The following is a 15437-nucleotide window of genomic DNA, read 5'->3' on the forward strand; positions in this document are numbered from 1 at the left end:
GGATAGTAGGTACAGATAGCTCCAAGGGGCACTGACTAAAAGTTTAATATCTAAATATCTAAACAAAAGCAGATATGAAGGCAGGAAGCCAGCAGGGGGATGGGGGCTTGCCAGTGTTTTGCACTGAGTGTCACATGTATGACTATCTGCCACTAGGCCAGAAGTCGTGGGTGTGCCCTCGCTGCAATGAGCTCCTGGCACTCCTGGCACTCAAGGAACATGTCCGTTCTCTTGAAGCCAAGGTGGCAGACCTGGAGAAGCTGAGAGAGGCAGAGAGGGCAACAAACAAGGCTTTCAGGGACCTAGCAGCCGGGTCCCACTCCCAAGGTGACATCTCTTCAGATGTCATGGAGAATGAGAGTCTGGGTGACAGAGGGTGCCAGTCTGAGGTGGGGGAAGATGCTCCCTTAGATGGGATCCCTTCCTTAACTGGTGATCAGCTATCCTCTCGCACTGAGGATACCCCTGGGAGGGAGGTGGGCTCCTTGTAGTGGGTGATTCGATCATCAGGAATATAGAGAGTTGGAGTTTGTGACAGAAGCATGATGACCGCGATGGTGATTTGCCTGCCTGAGATGCGAAGGTTGCGGATGTCCGCGCTTCGTCTAGATAGGCTGTTAGACAGTGCTGGGGTGGAGTCAGCAGTTGTGGTCCACATTGGTACCAAATACATTGGGAAATGTAGCCGGGAGGTTCTGGAAGCTAAATTTAGGCTGCTAGGAAAAAGGTTAAAATCCAGGACCCCCAAGGTGGCATTCTCTGAAATGCTACCTGTTCCATGCGCAGGGCGAGCTAGGCAAGCGGAGATACAGGGTCTCAATGCGTGGATGAGAAGGGGGTGCAAGGCAGAGGGTTTCAGATTTGTCAGGAACTGGGGAACCTTTTGGGACAAAGGTAGGCCTGTACAAAAGGGACGGGCTTCATCTTAACCAAAGAGGAACCAGGCTGCTGGCTCAACATTAAAAAGGTGGCAGAACAGTTTTTAAACTGATTCCTGGGGGAAAGCCGACAGGAGCTGAGGGTGACTTAGGTTGAATACAGAGTCCATGGGGATGCAGACAGAGAAGGAGGTTTTTTTAAATCAACCACATACAAGTGAGGAACATAGCAATGTGATAAGTGATAGTGTCTACAAAAGGCTAGAGGGCAAAACACATAAATCCCAGGTTAGGGACAGAGACAGAGTATACAAGTGTCTCTATGCTAATAGTAGAAGCGTTCGATCTAAAATGGGGAGCTGGAGTACAGAGTTTTGAAGGAGGACATTGATATAGTGGGCATCACAGAGACATGGTGGAATGAGGAGAACCAGTGGGATGCTGTTATCCCAGGTTACAGGCTCTACAGGAAGGATAGGACAGGGCGTATTGGGGGTGGGGTGGCCCTCTACATCAAAGAGAGCATAGTGTCACATAAAATAGACAATGCAGGGGGAGCTGATTCCTCTACAGAAGCACTGTGGATATCAATACCAGGGGTGAAGCATAGTTTAACATTAGGAATATATTATCGTCCCCCCTGACCAAAGCGCACAAGAGGATTCTGAGATGGAAAAAGAAATTAGAGAGGCCAACAAAAGCAAAAATGTAGTGGTAATGGGCGATTTTAACTATCCCCATATAAACTGGAAAAATGCATGTTCAGGTCATAGTAAGGAGAGAACATTCCTGGATATGCTAAATGACTGTGGCTTAGAGCAGATGGTTGTAGAACCAACCAGGGGAGATGTGATCCTAGATCTAATTCTATGTGGGACCCAGGACCTGGTGCGGGAAGTCAGTGTTGTTGAGCCGATAGGGAACAGCGACCACAATGCTGTCAGATTCAGTATCTCTGCATGCGAACAAGTGACAACTACTAATGTAGTTACATTCGCCTTCAGAAAGGGAAATTTCTCAAAGATGAGGGGGATAGTGCGCAGGAAGCTGAAGGGAAAATCAAGAGAGTCAAAAATGTCCAAGATGCTTGGAGGTTATTTAAAAACACAGTCTTAAAAGCTCAACTGGAATGTGTTCCACAGGTTAGGAAAGGCAGCACCCAGTCCAAAAGAAAGCCACCATGGTTAACAAGGGACGTTGAGGAAATTATTAGGGGAAAAAAGATGTCTTTTAGAAATGGAAGTCCAACTTAACTGATAAAGAATACCAGAGAGAACACAAATGGTGGCAAAAGAGAAGCAAGTTAGCTGTAAGGGAGGCAAAAAAGGATTATGAGGAACGCATGGCTGTGAACATCAAAACCAGCAACAAACAGTTCTTCAAGCACATCAAAAGCAGGAAGCCAGCAAGGGAAGCGGTAGGCCCGTTAGATGACAAAGGAACAAAGGGTGTGCTAAAAGATGACAGGAAGATTGCAGAAAAGCTGAATGAATTCTTTGCATCTGTCTTCACCCAAGAGGAGGTGAGGAACATTCCTGCACCTGAACCAAGCTTCTTAGGAGGCGAATCCGAGGAACTAACAAAGATAGTGGTAGACAAGGAAGAAGTTCTGGCAGCCATTGATAAACTAAATGCTACCAAATCCCCTGGCCCAGATTGCATTCACCCAAGAGTTCTTAAAGAGCTCAAGCATGAAATTGCTGATGTTCTCACTTTAATATGCAACTTATCCTTGAAATCAGGCTCCATCCCTGAAGACTGGAAGATGGCCAATGTCACACCAATCTTTAAGAAAGGATCTAGGGGACCCAGGAAATTACAGGCCAGTCAGTTTGACATCTGTTCCTGGTAAATTAGTAGAATCTGTCATTAAAGATAAAATTATAAAACATGTACAAAAGCAAAACCTGCTGAGAAAGAGTCAGCATGGCTTTTGCAGAGGCAAATCCTGTCTTACAAACTTACTAGAGTTCTTTGAGGATGTAAATAGGCATGTGGATAAGGGGGAACCAGTGGACATTGTCTACTTGGATTTCCAAAAGGCTTTTGACAAAGTTCCTCACCAAAGACTATTGAGAAAACTCAGCAATGAAGGAATAAGAGGGGAAGTCCTCCTATGGATTAAAAACTGGTTGAGAAACAGGAAGCAAAGAGTGGGTGTAAATGGGAAATTCTCACAATGGAGAGATGTGGGGAGTGGTGTCCCCCAAGGATCCGTATTGGGACCAGTGCTCTTTAACCTATTCATAAATGACCTGGAAGTAGGGGTGGGTAGCGTGGTGGCCAAGTTTGCAGATGATACCAAATTATGTAGGGTGGTGAGAACCACAAAGGATTCTTGAGGAGCTCCAAGCGGACCTTGATAAATTAGGTGAGTGGGCTAAGAAATGGCAAATGCAGTTCAATGTAGCAAAATGCAAAGTGATGCACATAGGGGCAAAAAATCCAAACTTCACATACACACTACAGGGGTCAGTGCTATCAGTCACAGACCAGGAAAGGGATTTGGGCGTCTTAATTGATAGTTCCATGGGAATGTCAACTCAATGTATGGCAGCTGTGAAAAAGGCAAACTCTATGCTGGGGATAATCAGGAAAGGAATTGATAATAAAACTGCAAAGATTGTCATGCCCTTATATAAAGCCGTGGTGCGACCACACTTGGAGTACTGTGTTCAGTTCTGGTCACCACATCTCAAAAAGGATATTGAAGAGATAGAAAAAGTGCAGAGAAGGGCAACGAGGATGATTGAGGGACTGGAGCACCTTCCTTATGAGGAAAGGCTGCAGCGTTTGGGACTCTTTAGTTTGGAGAGGAGACGTCTGAGGGGGGATATGATTGAAGTCTATAAAATTATGCATGGGGTAGAAAATGTTGACAGAGAGAAATTTTTCCCTCTTTCTCACAATACTAGAACCAGGGGGCATTCATTGAAAATGCTGGGGGGAAGAATTAGAACTAATAAAAGGAAACACTTCTTCACGCAACGTGTGATTGGTGTTTGGAATATGCTGCCACAGGAGGTGGTGATGGCCACTAACCTGGATAGCTTTAAAAGGGGCTTGGACAGATTTATGGAGGAGAAGTCAATTTATGGCTACCAATCTTGATCCTCTTTGATCTGAGATTGCAAATGCCTTAACAGTCCAGGTGCTCGGGAGCAACAGCCGCAGAAGGCCATTGCTTTCACATCCTACATGTGAACTCCCAAAGGCACCTGGCGGGCCACTGCGAGTAGCAGAGAGCTGGACTAGATGGACTCTGGTCTGATCCAGCTGGCTTGTTCTTATGTTCTTATGTTCTTATGCATGCCAAGCAGATGTTTTACCATTCAGCCACAACCCGTCACCATTTCATACCTAGTTCAGAAATGAATAATGAAATTGGACTGTGTAATATGAATAATAAGGCTGGGCACTGCTATCTAGTAAGGCCCAATTCTGTTGTGGTTCTACACTGGTTGTGAATGACTCATAAGCCATATTCCCAGAAGAACTCAGGAGGTTAGCTAGGAGGAAGTAAGACCATAGATCAGGAATCTAAAATTGCAGTAGACTGGTATTGACCTTGTTAGAGTTTAAGATTGTGAAGACAATTAAATGGTAAATTCCTGTAGGGGGAGGAATGTGTAAGAGAAGGAACCAATGAGGGTATTGTCACTCAGTCCCATGCTAACTGTATATAAGGAACTGTAACCTGTCTCACAGAATGCTTGTTCTTTTGAGCTTACGCTTATAGAGTCCATTTTGCAGATACAAAATACACTTTCTTTTCTTTCTGGTGTTGATTACTGGGTTCACTGATTCCAGGCATGACTGTGGAGTTCAAAATTAGGGTAAAAATAGCGATCAACAACATAAGCAGTCTATGGATGGCTCCTACAAGATTTCAATTATTTATTTTTGGGTCATAACATAATTTTGGAATTTTACTGGCTTAGGTGGATTCTGCATGGGCCCAGGGAGCGGCAGAGCACTGATGTACATGACACTGGTGCATCCCCGAGACTCTTCACACACGTGTGTGTGAGCTGCGGTGGCCCATGGCAGCGCCTCTACACATGGTGCACCGCTTTTTTTTCAAACATACCTCTTCCTATATAGCTCTGCTGGGACAAGGGGACACACACACACACACACACACACACACACACACACACACACACACACACACACTTACACGTGGCCCTGGCAATGCCCCAGGGTTGGAGGACAAGAGGAGTTTCCCCTTGTCTTGACCGAGCTATGTAGGAAGAGGAGGTAGGTGTTTTTTTAAGTGGCACGCCGAAAAATGGCACCTTCCACATGGTGCCATTCACTCAGCACCAGGTGGAAGGCACCATTTTCCAAAAGACTTGCTAAATTTAGCAACTCAAGTAAACACCAGTTGGGGGAGGAAAGAGCAGCGCTGCCTCGATTTGGAGGCGGCAGCTATGGGAAGTCACCCCCCACCACCACCAGTGTTTTTACCAGGCTGATGCAGGTGATTTCAACCCGTGCAGAATCTGCCATAGCTTGCTAGATATAGAAGAGAGAAGAGAGACCTGTGGTAATTATATCAAGTCAGTACAGCAGGTACCTTTTCTATGTGGCAGTCAAATTACTTTCTAAATAGGCACACAATTCTGTCCAAAGGAAGGTGTTGTTAAATGTTAATTATTTCCTTTCCTTCTGGTTTCCTTCTTTAAACTATTCCAAATCACATACAATGAAAGCGACATGCACCCCCTTAGTCTTCTATATTCCTTCAGGCTTGGAAATCTCACTGACCAAGCTTGTCAGATTTTCCCGCCTTTTTCTGTTCAGGGCTGCTTCAGAAATTGTAGCTTTTTGTGACAAGAAGAACAGTACCTCAGTCCTGTTCACACCCAAAAGGCAGAGGATGTCAATTGACTTTTATTTCTCTTTTCCACAGGCACTACCTCACAAAGGCACAAATAAAAAATACTTGAGGCAGATTTAAACTTAAATAGAATAACAGATTTATTCAACAGACAGGAGGTGGTAAAGGGAGAATAACAACTTGGAGATGGATAAGGATGAGGTAAACTAAGCAGGAGGGAAAATAAATTTATATGCACTATTCACAAGAGAGCTTGGCACAGAGACTTATAGTTTTTGGTTTCTTCAGCACAGCACTTAAGATTACTTAGTTCAGTTTAGCTTAGATATCAGTTTCATAGATGGCTCTCAGATTGTACAGTTCCTTTGCAAAGATGTTCTGGCTTATGGCTATTCACATACAGGATCCTGCCATAGGCTAGGTGTATTTTCACTGTACCCTCACAGCCTTCCCATAAATGCTGAGGCAAACTTAAACCAAATCCCTATACCCCAGACCAGTGATAGCGAACATTTTCAAGACCGAGTGCCCAAACTGCAACCCCAAACCCACTTATTTATCACAAAGTGCCAACACGGCAATTTATCCTGAATACTGAGGTTTTAGTTTAGAAAAAACAGTTGGCTCTGAGGCATGCGTTACTCGGGAGTAAGCTTGGTGGTAGTCGGTGGCTTTCTTTGAAGCAATCGTGCAACTCTTCCAATGGGTGAATCATGACCCTAGTAGGGTTTACTCAGAAGCAAGCCCCATTGCCAGCAACCAAGCTTACTCCCAGGTAAAGGATCACACTATAGTTCTTCGCATGAAAATCATTGGGGTTTAACAGCGCTTAACAGGGTTACCTACACTGCTTCTCCAAAACTAGGGCTTAGGTTTAATGCTAATAATCGAGTCCAGCAGCCCAGGCCAGCCTAGATGTGTGTGGGGGGGGGGGGGACTCTGTTTGCACGTGCCCACAGAGAGGGCTCTGAGTGCCACCTCTGGCACCCATACCATAGGTTTGCCACCACTGCCCCAGACCCACTGGTATACTAGAACTCTCCTCTCTTCAGAAGCAGTTCTTATCCGGGATTACATGGCCTTCAACTTGGCTTTCCTATAAACCCTTTCCCACCAGTCAGTGTATAATTGGTCAGTGTACAATTTCTTTATTTCAGCATTCATGCTGTTAGCAATAGATCCTGTCACACACTTTGACAGAAGTATCAGCTCAGAGACGTTAAGTTTTCACTCAGGCCCCTTCCGCACATGCAGAATAATACACTTTCAATACACTTTCACAATTGTTTGCAAGTGGATTTTGCTGTTCTGCACAGTAAAATCCAGCTGCAAAGTGCATTGAAATTGGATTGAAAGCACATTATTCTGCATGTGTGGAAGTTAAAACAGACAATTCTCAATTCAAAGAGTGATTCTGACCAAAAGCCTGAATGTCTGACAAGGAGTTTAACCACTTCCCTCTCTACATTATGCAGTTACTTGCCCAGAGTGCAGGAGATCATAGCCAGTCAGATGGCTCCCCTATTCCTAGGCCTTTCTGTCTTCACTCTGAAGGTAAACAGCCTTTTACTTAAATGGAATTGCACTTTAACAATCATATCTCTACTGCAGTCCATCACAGCAAGCATGAAAATGCATTTCATTTTATTTTTTTTACTTATGCCCTACCCTTTCCCTGCCAAAGTGGCCTCAAAGCGGCTTCCAATAATCACCACAATTCCAACAATTGCCACCCAAAAAGTTTGTTATAAAGTTTGTATTTTCTAGTCAGAAATATATGCTAGTGTCAAGTTTTAATGTTACAATGCTGGAAGGATATGCAGAGATAAATGGGTTGTGCATGCATAGAAATATTAGAACACAGTAGTGAGAGATGATGGTCATTGTTCTTTCTACAAAAAATGCTCTTTAATTGTCAAGCACTTTGTCTAAAATTAAGAAGCCTATATTCTTGTTCAGTCCTTTTATACGCTATGGAGTGTCGTTATGATGTTGAACAGCTGGACAATATACATTTTCCCAAACAATATAAACATCTTGAGTGACCTAGAAACCTTCATCTTCTTGTGCTTTTCTGCTAGATAAGGCTGTGTTTATCTTTTCTATGGTACATTTTGACTGGACAGCACGAATAGCTCGGCAGAGATCATGGTACAAACACACTGCTTACAAAAGCTTTTTATGTATTTATTACAAAAAGCCTTCACAATCTTTTCTTTCAAGCTGTCTTCAACTAATATCTAATACACCAATACAGTGATGAATGTATACCTCTGAATATGTTGCCAAACTGAAGTAGCATCCAAAAATGGTTCATTTAACATTTTTGAAACAGGCATCATCCTATATCTGAACCTGAAAATGTTTGTTACCTGTTTGTTTACTGAGAAAAGTGGGGTTCCAATGTGACAGCATTATTTTCAACATCTACCAAGAAAAAAAACTTCAAATATATTTAATTGACGCACCCTATCATAATGTCAACGTAATACAGATATTGAAATACTACACGCAGCAATCTGTTCCCCTCAATGGTGTTTTAGCAGGATTAGGCTATGCTTATTTTAATGTAAATTATATTATTGTAATCAATTATATTTATTGTAAATTATATTATTGATATCTGGAACACTGTCATATTTTTATTGATTTTAAATTGTGATTTTATATGCCATAAGCTGCCCTGAGTTTCTAAGGGGGAGGACGGCCTAGAATTGTAATAAAATAAAAATTTAAAAAATGATGTTTATATTGGTTGTTTAGTAAGCTTTTTATAATGTTTGATTATCTTCTTTATGGTTTTGTCTGTTTTTGCTTTTGCTTCCTGAAATCTTGTATTCTTCAGCAAATAAAATGTAATCAACGTGCCTTTCACATACAGCATGACTGGAACATATGATAGTGACCTTAGTTGACATTTGGTCCTTTTTTTGAATTTGAATTGTGTTTCACATATACATGGGGCGATTTCGCACTCACCGTGTGAACTCAAGTTCGACCTATGTTCAACCCAAGTGCTCCCCACATCCAGTGAATCCGACGTGGGTTCATCTGCTCCGTTATACCATTAAATTTTCGACTCCACCTCGGAGGTGGGGTAAACCGGCGAAGCTAGGTTGAACTGAAGCGAAGCTGACGGGAGTAGGGAATCTTTATCTGGCTGATTGCATGCCGCTCATAGCAACGAAACAGGAACATTTTTCCTTCTCAGCACCATTTCGCCCAATCAATCACACCCCATCCCTCCTTCCTTTCGGGTGACATGTTATAAACGTTTGTCATTTTGGAGGGGAAGTTGCCATTTTGATCTGACTGCTGACAGCTGAGCACAGTTGAGTCATTGCCAGCAGTTGCTCCACCTCAGGATCCATAACAGACAGTTCTGACAAGAGGATCAAAAGATGTGTTTCCCGCGCAAAATGGAAATGAAAGCTATGAGCGTAAGAATCTACACAAATTGCGCTTTCTTATGCACATTGTGTTGCACTATCACCGCTACGTAGCTGTAACGTTAAAAAAATGGGGGGGAAAGGGACGCACGTTCGCATTCCCGCCCGAACGCAGCAGCCAATCAGGCATAACGAGTGAATGACGCGCCGAGGTGATCCCACCCTCTGAACTCAGCTCCGGCAGGACAACCTCAGCTGCTGTGGGAACTTACGAGGGGATTGACATAGGTCGACTCTTTCAGCCTGATGAGTTGACCCTATGTCAATTCTCAAGTGCGAAATCGCCCATGGAAGGCTATTGTTTTTTTCATGTTCACTGTGGAAGCTAATCAAATAATATAAATGGAAGCAGCTTGTGCATTCCACTTTCTACCTGAACATTTCTGATAGCACAGGGTATCAGACAGGGGAAAAAAGAAGTCCAATTATCTTACAGCCAGAATGGGCACTGGATGTCAACCAATACAACTCCGTTAAGTGTAGAAATATGGAACCCCACCATTCTCAACATCTGGTAATCCAGCCTCTGCTTAAAAACTCCACTGAAGGAGATTTCATCACCTCCCATAGGAATCTTCCACTGCTGAACAATCCTTATTGTCAGAATGTTTCTTCTAAATGTCCAATGAGGTATGTCACGTCCACCAAAAAAGCACAATACTGTTAAAATCCAAAGTTTTTGTTAAAATATTTGATTTTTAATTCTGTGGTCTACGTTTAAGGAAATGTCTTAGGGTTTAAGGAAATGTATGAAATATTTGAAATAGCTTGCAATTTGCCTATTTGGCACCTAAATCAAAGCATCAGAGCTGTGAAAACACACACGCACACGAATGGATTTCATGATTCATAGACGCTCGTTCACCTGTGCATCAGAATCCCACTGTGAGCTGCCATACCTCTCTACCAGTTGTGTGATTTGGGATCATAACATAGTAAGTTTCCCTGCCTCACCAGAAATCACAAACAACATGAAATGGGAACTAGGAAACTACCAACAGTCACAAATCAATGAGTTAGTCATACAATGAAGCCCCTCAAAAGTCATCAAATTGTTGAGATAATAGATTAGGAACACCTGCTATTGAGAGTGAAGTAGTTGTTTGGAAGAGATGCACCACAATCACACCAAAACATGAAGGCTTCTTCCCTAGAAAACACTACTTGGAAACAGGGCTTGTAGGGAAAAGATAACAAGGGGCTTCCTAACAGCACACTCAGATTCAGATTAAAATACAAACACTCGATACACAGCATAGGGATTGGCAACAGTCTGGAAAGCTTTTCAGCTAAGAAATCTAAGAAAAGAATGGAGAGAAGCCCAATAGCAGAAAACAAATAAAAGTAACATCATCAATGTCCTGTTAGGTAAGCTAGGCTGCAAATATTAAGAACACCTTCCAGGGAGTAAGCCCCACTGAATAAAATGGGACTGACTTCCAAGTAGACCAAGCTGCTCCCTGGACTGGGAACAAAAGTTTCACACAAAAAGTCCAAGCTGGATAGACTTGGAGGCCCAGGCATTATCTAATTCATATATTTTGCAGCCAAAATCCAAAACCAGACAAATATCTCTATGAGCCTAAGACATTCCCTCAAACAACAACCACTGTGCTACATTTTAAACTTTCAAAGCCAAAAGTGGTTTCAAAAGCGGTTTGTGATATTGCACGAGAGTGTGCTGCTTAAAGCAAAAAGAAAAGCAAATTAAAATGGCACGGAAGCATCATCTGTAGCAACCAGAACGAGTTAATCAATTTAAAAATCTTTTAAATAAAAAAGGTGTTCTCAATCACTCAACACGATTTACCAGAAATGATTATTTTTAACATAGGTTCCAATAAAAATGCAAATCATAGACACGTTATAAAAAGAGTATTCTGTCTTCTTTTACATATAGGAAGAACGCATGCCTCCTGTAAAACAGAGCCTTGTGGGAATAATTTAGGTTTTTTTTTTTTAAGTGGGTCTGTTTTAATCAAAATGGCTCCTTCATTCCTGTGTAAACTATAAATCTAACTGGGTTGCCAAGAGTTTCAATTAACTGATTAGGTAACAGCCCTATCCTGAACCCAAGCGGCATTTTTTTTAGTAATGCAGCGTGGCCTCAATTTCTTATCCCCCTTTTTAAAAGTGCTTCATAAACTCCAAGATATTTCTTAATACCTCTTACCACATGTGCAAATGTTTGACAACAGAACTACTGCTAGATAAGCCAGTATTTCAAATGAAATGAAATGTACAAAATGCTACAAGTTTTAACTGCAAAACAAATCGCTATCCACTTTGTCGTGCCAAACTACAACCACTTACTTACTTTCAAGACGTATCTTGAAAAGAGTTACAACTTCCACTCATTGTACAAATAGTATTAGCACCATAGTATCATATTTTGTATTGTTATCATATATATTTTTATGTTTTAAAGTTTAATTGTTATATTTTTGAAAATTGTGTTGTAACCCACCCTGAGCCCTACAAGGATAGGGTGGGATAAAAATAATAAAATCAAACAAATTTTTAAAAATGATGCTATCACATATTTAATACAAGACAGCTGACATTTTAAAGAGCCTGTTGTCCAATCTGCTACAAAATCTCAAAGAAAAAACATGGTCTTACCTGTTTAAACAAAATTTGGGAAGCAGTAGTCTCTTCTTCAGTTCAGTATGGCAGAGGACTGATTTCTGTCCTATATTTAAAACAAAATTGTAATTAGCTGTCAGCTGAATTTCAGTAATTATATTTTAGTAGAAACACATTAACTAGTGTACAGTAATCCAGGAATCATCCACTGAAAATATACAATATAAATTTTCACTATAGTATCTCCATAGGCCAGCAGTCCTAAACATAATTCATAAGTTACCAATCTACCAATCAGAGTCTACCTATGTTAAATCAAGATGTCACCTGATCATTACAACCGAATTATGCAGCTATGTTGAATTAAAAGGCTGATCTTTTTAAAAAAAAAAAAAATCAGGGTAGCTGTGATCTTTGAAGCTACATTAATTATGATCCAACTATGCTTGTAGCCAGCGAGCTATAATGGTTAAGAGTGGGGTGGATTCTAATCTGGAGAACTGGGTTTGATTCCCCACTTTTCCACCTGAGTAGCGGACCAGAGGCGTAGCTACCAGGGGACCGGAGGGGCACGTGTTGCACCGGGCATGTGCCTGGGGTGGAAAATCACCCCCGCGGGGCCCCCGCTCTCCTGGACAGTGGCGCCATGGAGGGGGGTGGAAAACACAGAGTGCGCACCGGGCACACTGTGGCTCAGCTACGCCTCTGAAGTGGACTCTTACCTGATGAACTGGATTTGTTTCCTTGTTCCTACACATGAAGACTACTGGGCAACCTTGGCTAGTCACAGTTCTTCAGAACTCTCTCAGCCCAACCTACCTCACAAGGTAGAGGAGAGGAAGGGAAAGGAGTTTACAAGCCCCTGAGTCTCTTTACAGGAGAGAAAGGAGGAGTATAAATTCAAACTACTACTACTCCTCTTCTTTCCAGGAAGAAAATGGTCTGCCCCTCAGCTCTAGAATAGATTCCATCTATTCCTGTCTTCCAAACCTCATTCCTTCCTCCTTGGAGATAGAGATTAAAGAAAAGAATGGGGAAAAAAACATATTTTGAAGATGTTCCTACAAGCGGCTTAGAAGGGTTTTTAAAACTACAAGGAAGGTGGCTTGTGCACTTAATATAAAGTGGATTGCCTGCTTTCCCCGTCCTCCTAACAATGAAGGATATTATAAACAATGGTTCAAACGTGTACCACAAGGGGGAAAGCCTCTACATTTACTACCACCACAAGAACTGCTTCCTGACCACCATCAACTAAGAGAAGTCACAAATGGCAAAATAATTTGTTCTTGCTCTTCTCAATTAGCAGTTTCAGACTACCAATGTTGGATGCATTTTGCACTTCTTTGAATTAAAAAAACTTCTTGTAAACAGAAATCTACAGAATCAAGGAGATTGTTTCTAGATGAATCTTCTCCCCAACATGCTACTTTTTCTATATTTGACTAAGTTTACTCGCATGAAGGAACATTCAAACACCAAATCCTACAAACTGAAGTGTTTCAATTCAAGCAAGAGATCATCACATGGTTCTCAAACAATGAAATACAGAAATCACAATCTTTCCAAGCCCCCATATTGTTTAATACTAATATGAACAATATCCAACAGTCTTGATGTCGTTGATACTGAAGAAGTTTTCAAAAATAACTCGTGTAGTAAAATGGATAGTAAAGAGCTAACTGGAACCTGATTGTAAGTTGGAAGGAAACTCCATTCTCTGGGGTGTTCTCTTTTCTTGCTTTTAGGTTCTGTGTTAGTCTGAATTTAGCTGCATTAAAGAAGTTGTGTTATATTCCACAATAACATCAGTAATGTTCTCACAGTGAGATCACAAAAACCCTTAACTAAGTGGTGGAGCTAAACAGATTATGAGACAGCTCTGAAGTAATCTGTAATAAACACGACTAAGTCCAGAGTTAAACACTAGACTTATTGTGTATTTCTTAATGCAACTCCTGGTTTAGCCATATATCTCTCAAATAAGCTCTTAAAACCATGATTTCTTCCATCCAAGAAAGAAATATAGATGTAAACGAGAAACCAGATAGCACAGGTTCTGGTAACTTTAAACAGACTATTAAAAGAATAGATGCTTTATGCAGAAAAGACTGAACTATGTTAAGATTACCAGGTGTGAAGTATCAAAGGTGAGCACAGATAGAACCTGAGAGGGAGCAAAGGCTAACATCAGCATACCACAGTAATGAACATTCCAGCAGTGATCAATACTAAGAAATTAAGAAGAATTGTAGATTAGGTACATGCAGTTGAGAAGGTTATTCGCAAGTTGTTAAATAATCAAATGACATCAAAGTCCTGTCTCCTTTACCAAGACAGACTAACACTGTACAGACAGCCATGTTCCACAAAAAAGGGACAGCAAAACGCAGCACACCAAAGATGTCCCAAAAAAGATGGCTGTTTTCTCGGTCCATCAAAGTTCCTGATTATCTAGGACTAGCGGGGCCCGGCCACGCGTTGCTGTGGCAATTGTCCTTCTCATCACAGTCCGCAACCCACACAGATGTCCATGCAGGTCCAATGATCCCCAGCATAGCCTTTTGGGGTGGTCAAATAGAATCCCTCTTTCCCTTTTCAATTCACATTGTTATATGGTAGTGTCTTGTTTTTTTAGTATAAGGTAACCCTTTCCATTCCACAACGGAACTGTCCAGAGTGCGAATCCCGCTGTCCATGAGGCTGGTTGACACACACCAGTCCTGGCTTGGGTAAGGCAGAACTGGGGCAAGGAGCCTATCCCAGTCAGGCAACAGAGGCAGGGTGGTGAGGCGCTCAGATCGAGGCCAGCTCCCTGGGTTCTTAAAGGGCCATATGCAAAAGAAGCAAAGCCAGTAGTGTTGGCTCGCCCCCACTTCGCAGATTTTCTTAGAAGAAAAAGGCAAACTTCAGCTCGCTTTTAGTAAAAGAGAGCTGTGGCGAATATGGGTGAGGAAGTGGGTAAGTGGTGGTTGGATGTGAGGGAGGGCAGAGTGAGGTGTGTGAGGATGAGCTGGATGTGTATTGTGTGGTAGCAGTAGGTGAGGCACAGAGAGTGAAAGTTATCTGCGTGTGAGGGGGGGGGACCCCACCTGACATCTCACACGGCAAAGTGTGTATGTATTTCATTTCCACTCGTATGACCTACCAGTATTACCTATTTACTGTTTTCAATGCTCATCTCTGGCCATCTGAGCAAACATTCTAAGCCCTCATACCAAGCCCTCAGGCCACAGACAGACAGGCTGCACAAACATTCTAAGGGTGACAGTTAAACAGAGGCAGCTTCATGGCCTGGTGCGCCAGAAAAAGACGTTTTACCTGGCTCAGGTATGGACTTCCGGCGATTTGAAGGTCCGATTACCTGCCCAGAACAGGGAGGAACGTCATGTGAAAATTTGGGGGCGATCCGTCCAGTCGTTTCGGCGTTAGAGCTTGACTAACAAAGTCACTGTTAGCTTTTTATATATATAGGTCGGAAGCACTAGAGGTGCAACTGGAGGAAAGATGGTTGCTAGTTGTTCCACAAATGTTGTTACAAGAGGCTGAAAAGAGCTGCTCCGCTGCTATTATGAGCAAATTTTATAACAGTCTTTGGGTCTCTGCTCGTCGAAGCAATTGCACTAATGGAAGAACACTCTGTCGATTTATTTCACTGTTTTCAAACAAACTTGTTGCAAA

The 15437-nt window shown here is 42.2% G+C and overlaps 1 protein-coding gene across 1 annotated transcript in view; it reads right to left on the minus strand.

The window, feature by feature from the left end:
* Window positions 1-15437, minus strand: part of BMPR1B (bone morphogenetic protein receptor type 1B) — a 221844-nt gene that overhangs the window by 191449 nt on the left and 14958 nt on the right. The window contains exon 2 of the mRNA XM_048509303.1: window positions 11793-11862. The gene's annotated coding sequence lies outside the window, so the exon portion shown is untranslated. The remainder of the gene's footprint in view (window positions 1-11792; window positions 11863-15437) is intronic.

Source organism: Sphaerodactylus townsendi, linkage group LG10, assembly GCF_021028975.2.
Source record: "Sphaerodactylus townsendi isolate TG3544 linkage group LG10, MPM_Stown_v2.3, whole genome shotgun sequence".
NCBI lineage: Eukaryota > Metazoa > Chordata > Lepidosauria > Squamata > Sphaerodactylidae > Sphaerodactylus > Sphaerodactylus townsendi.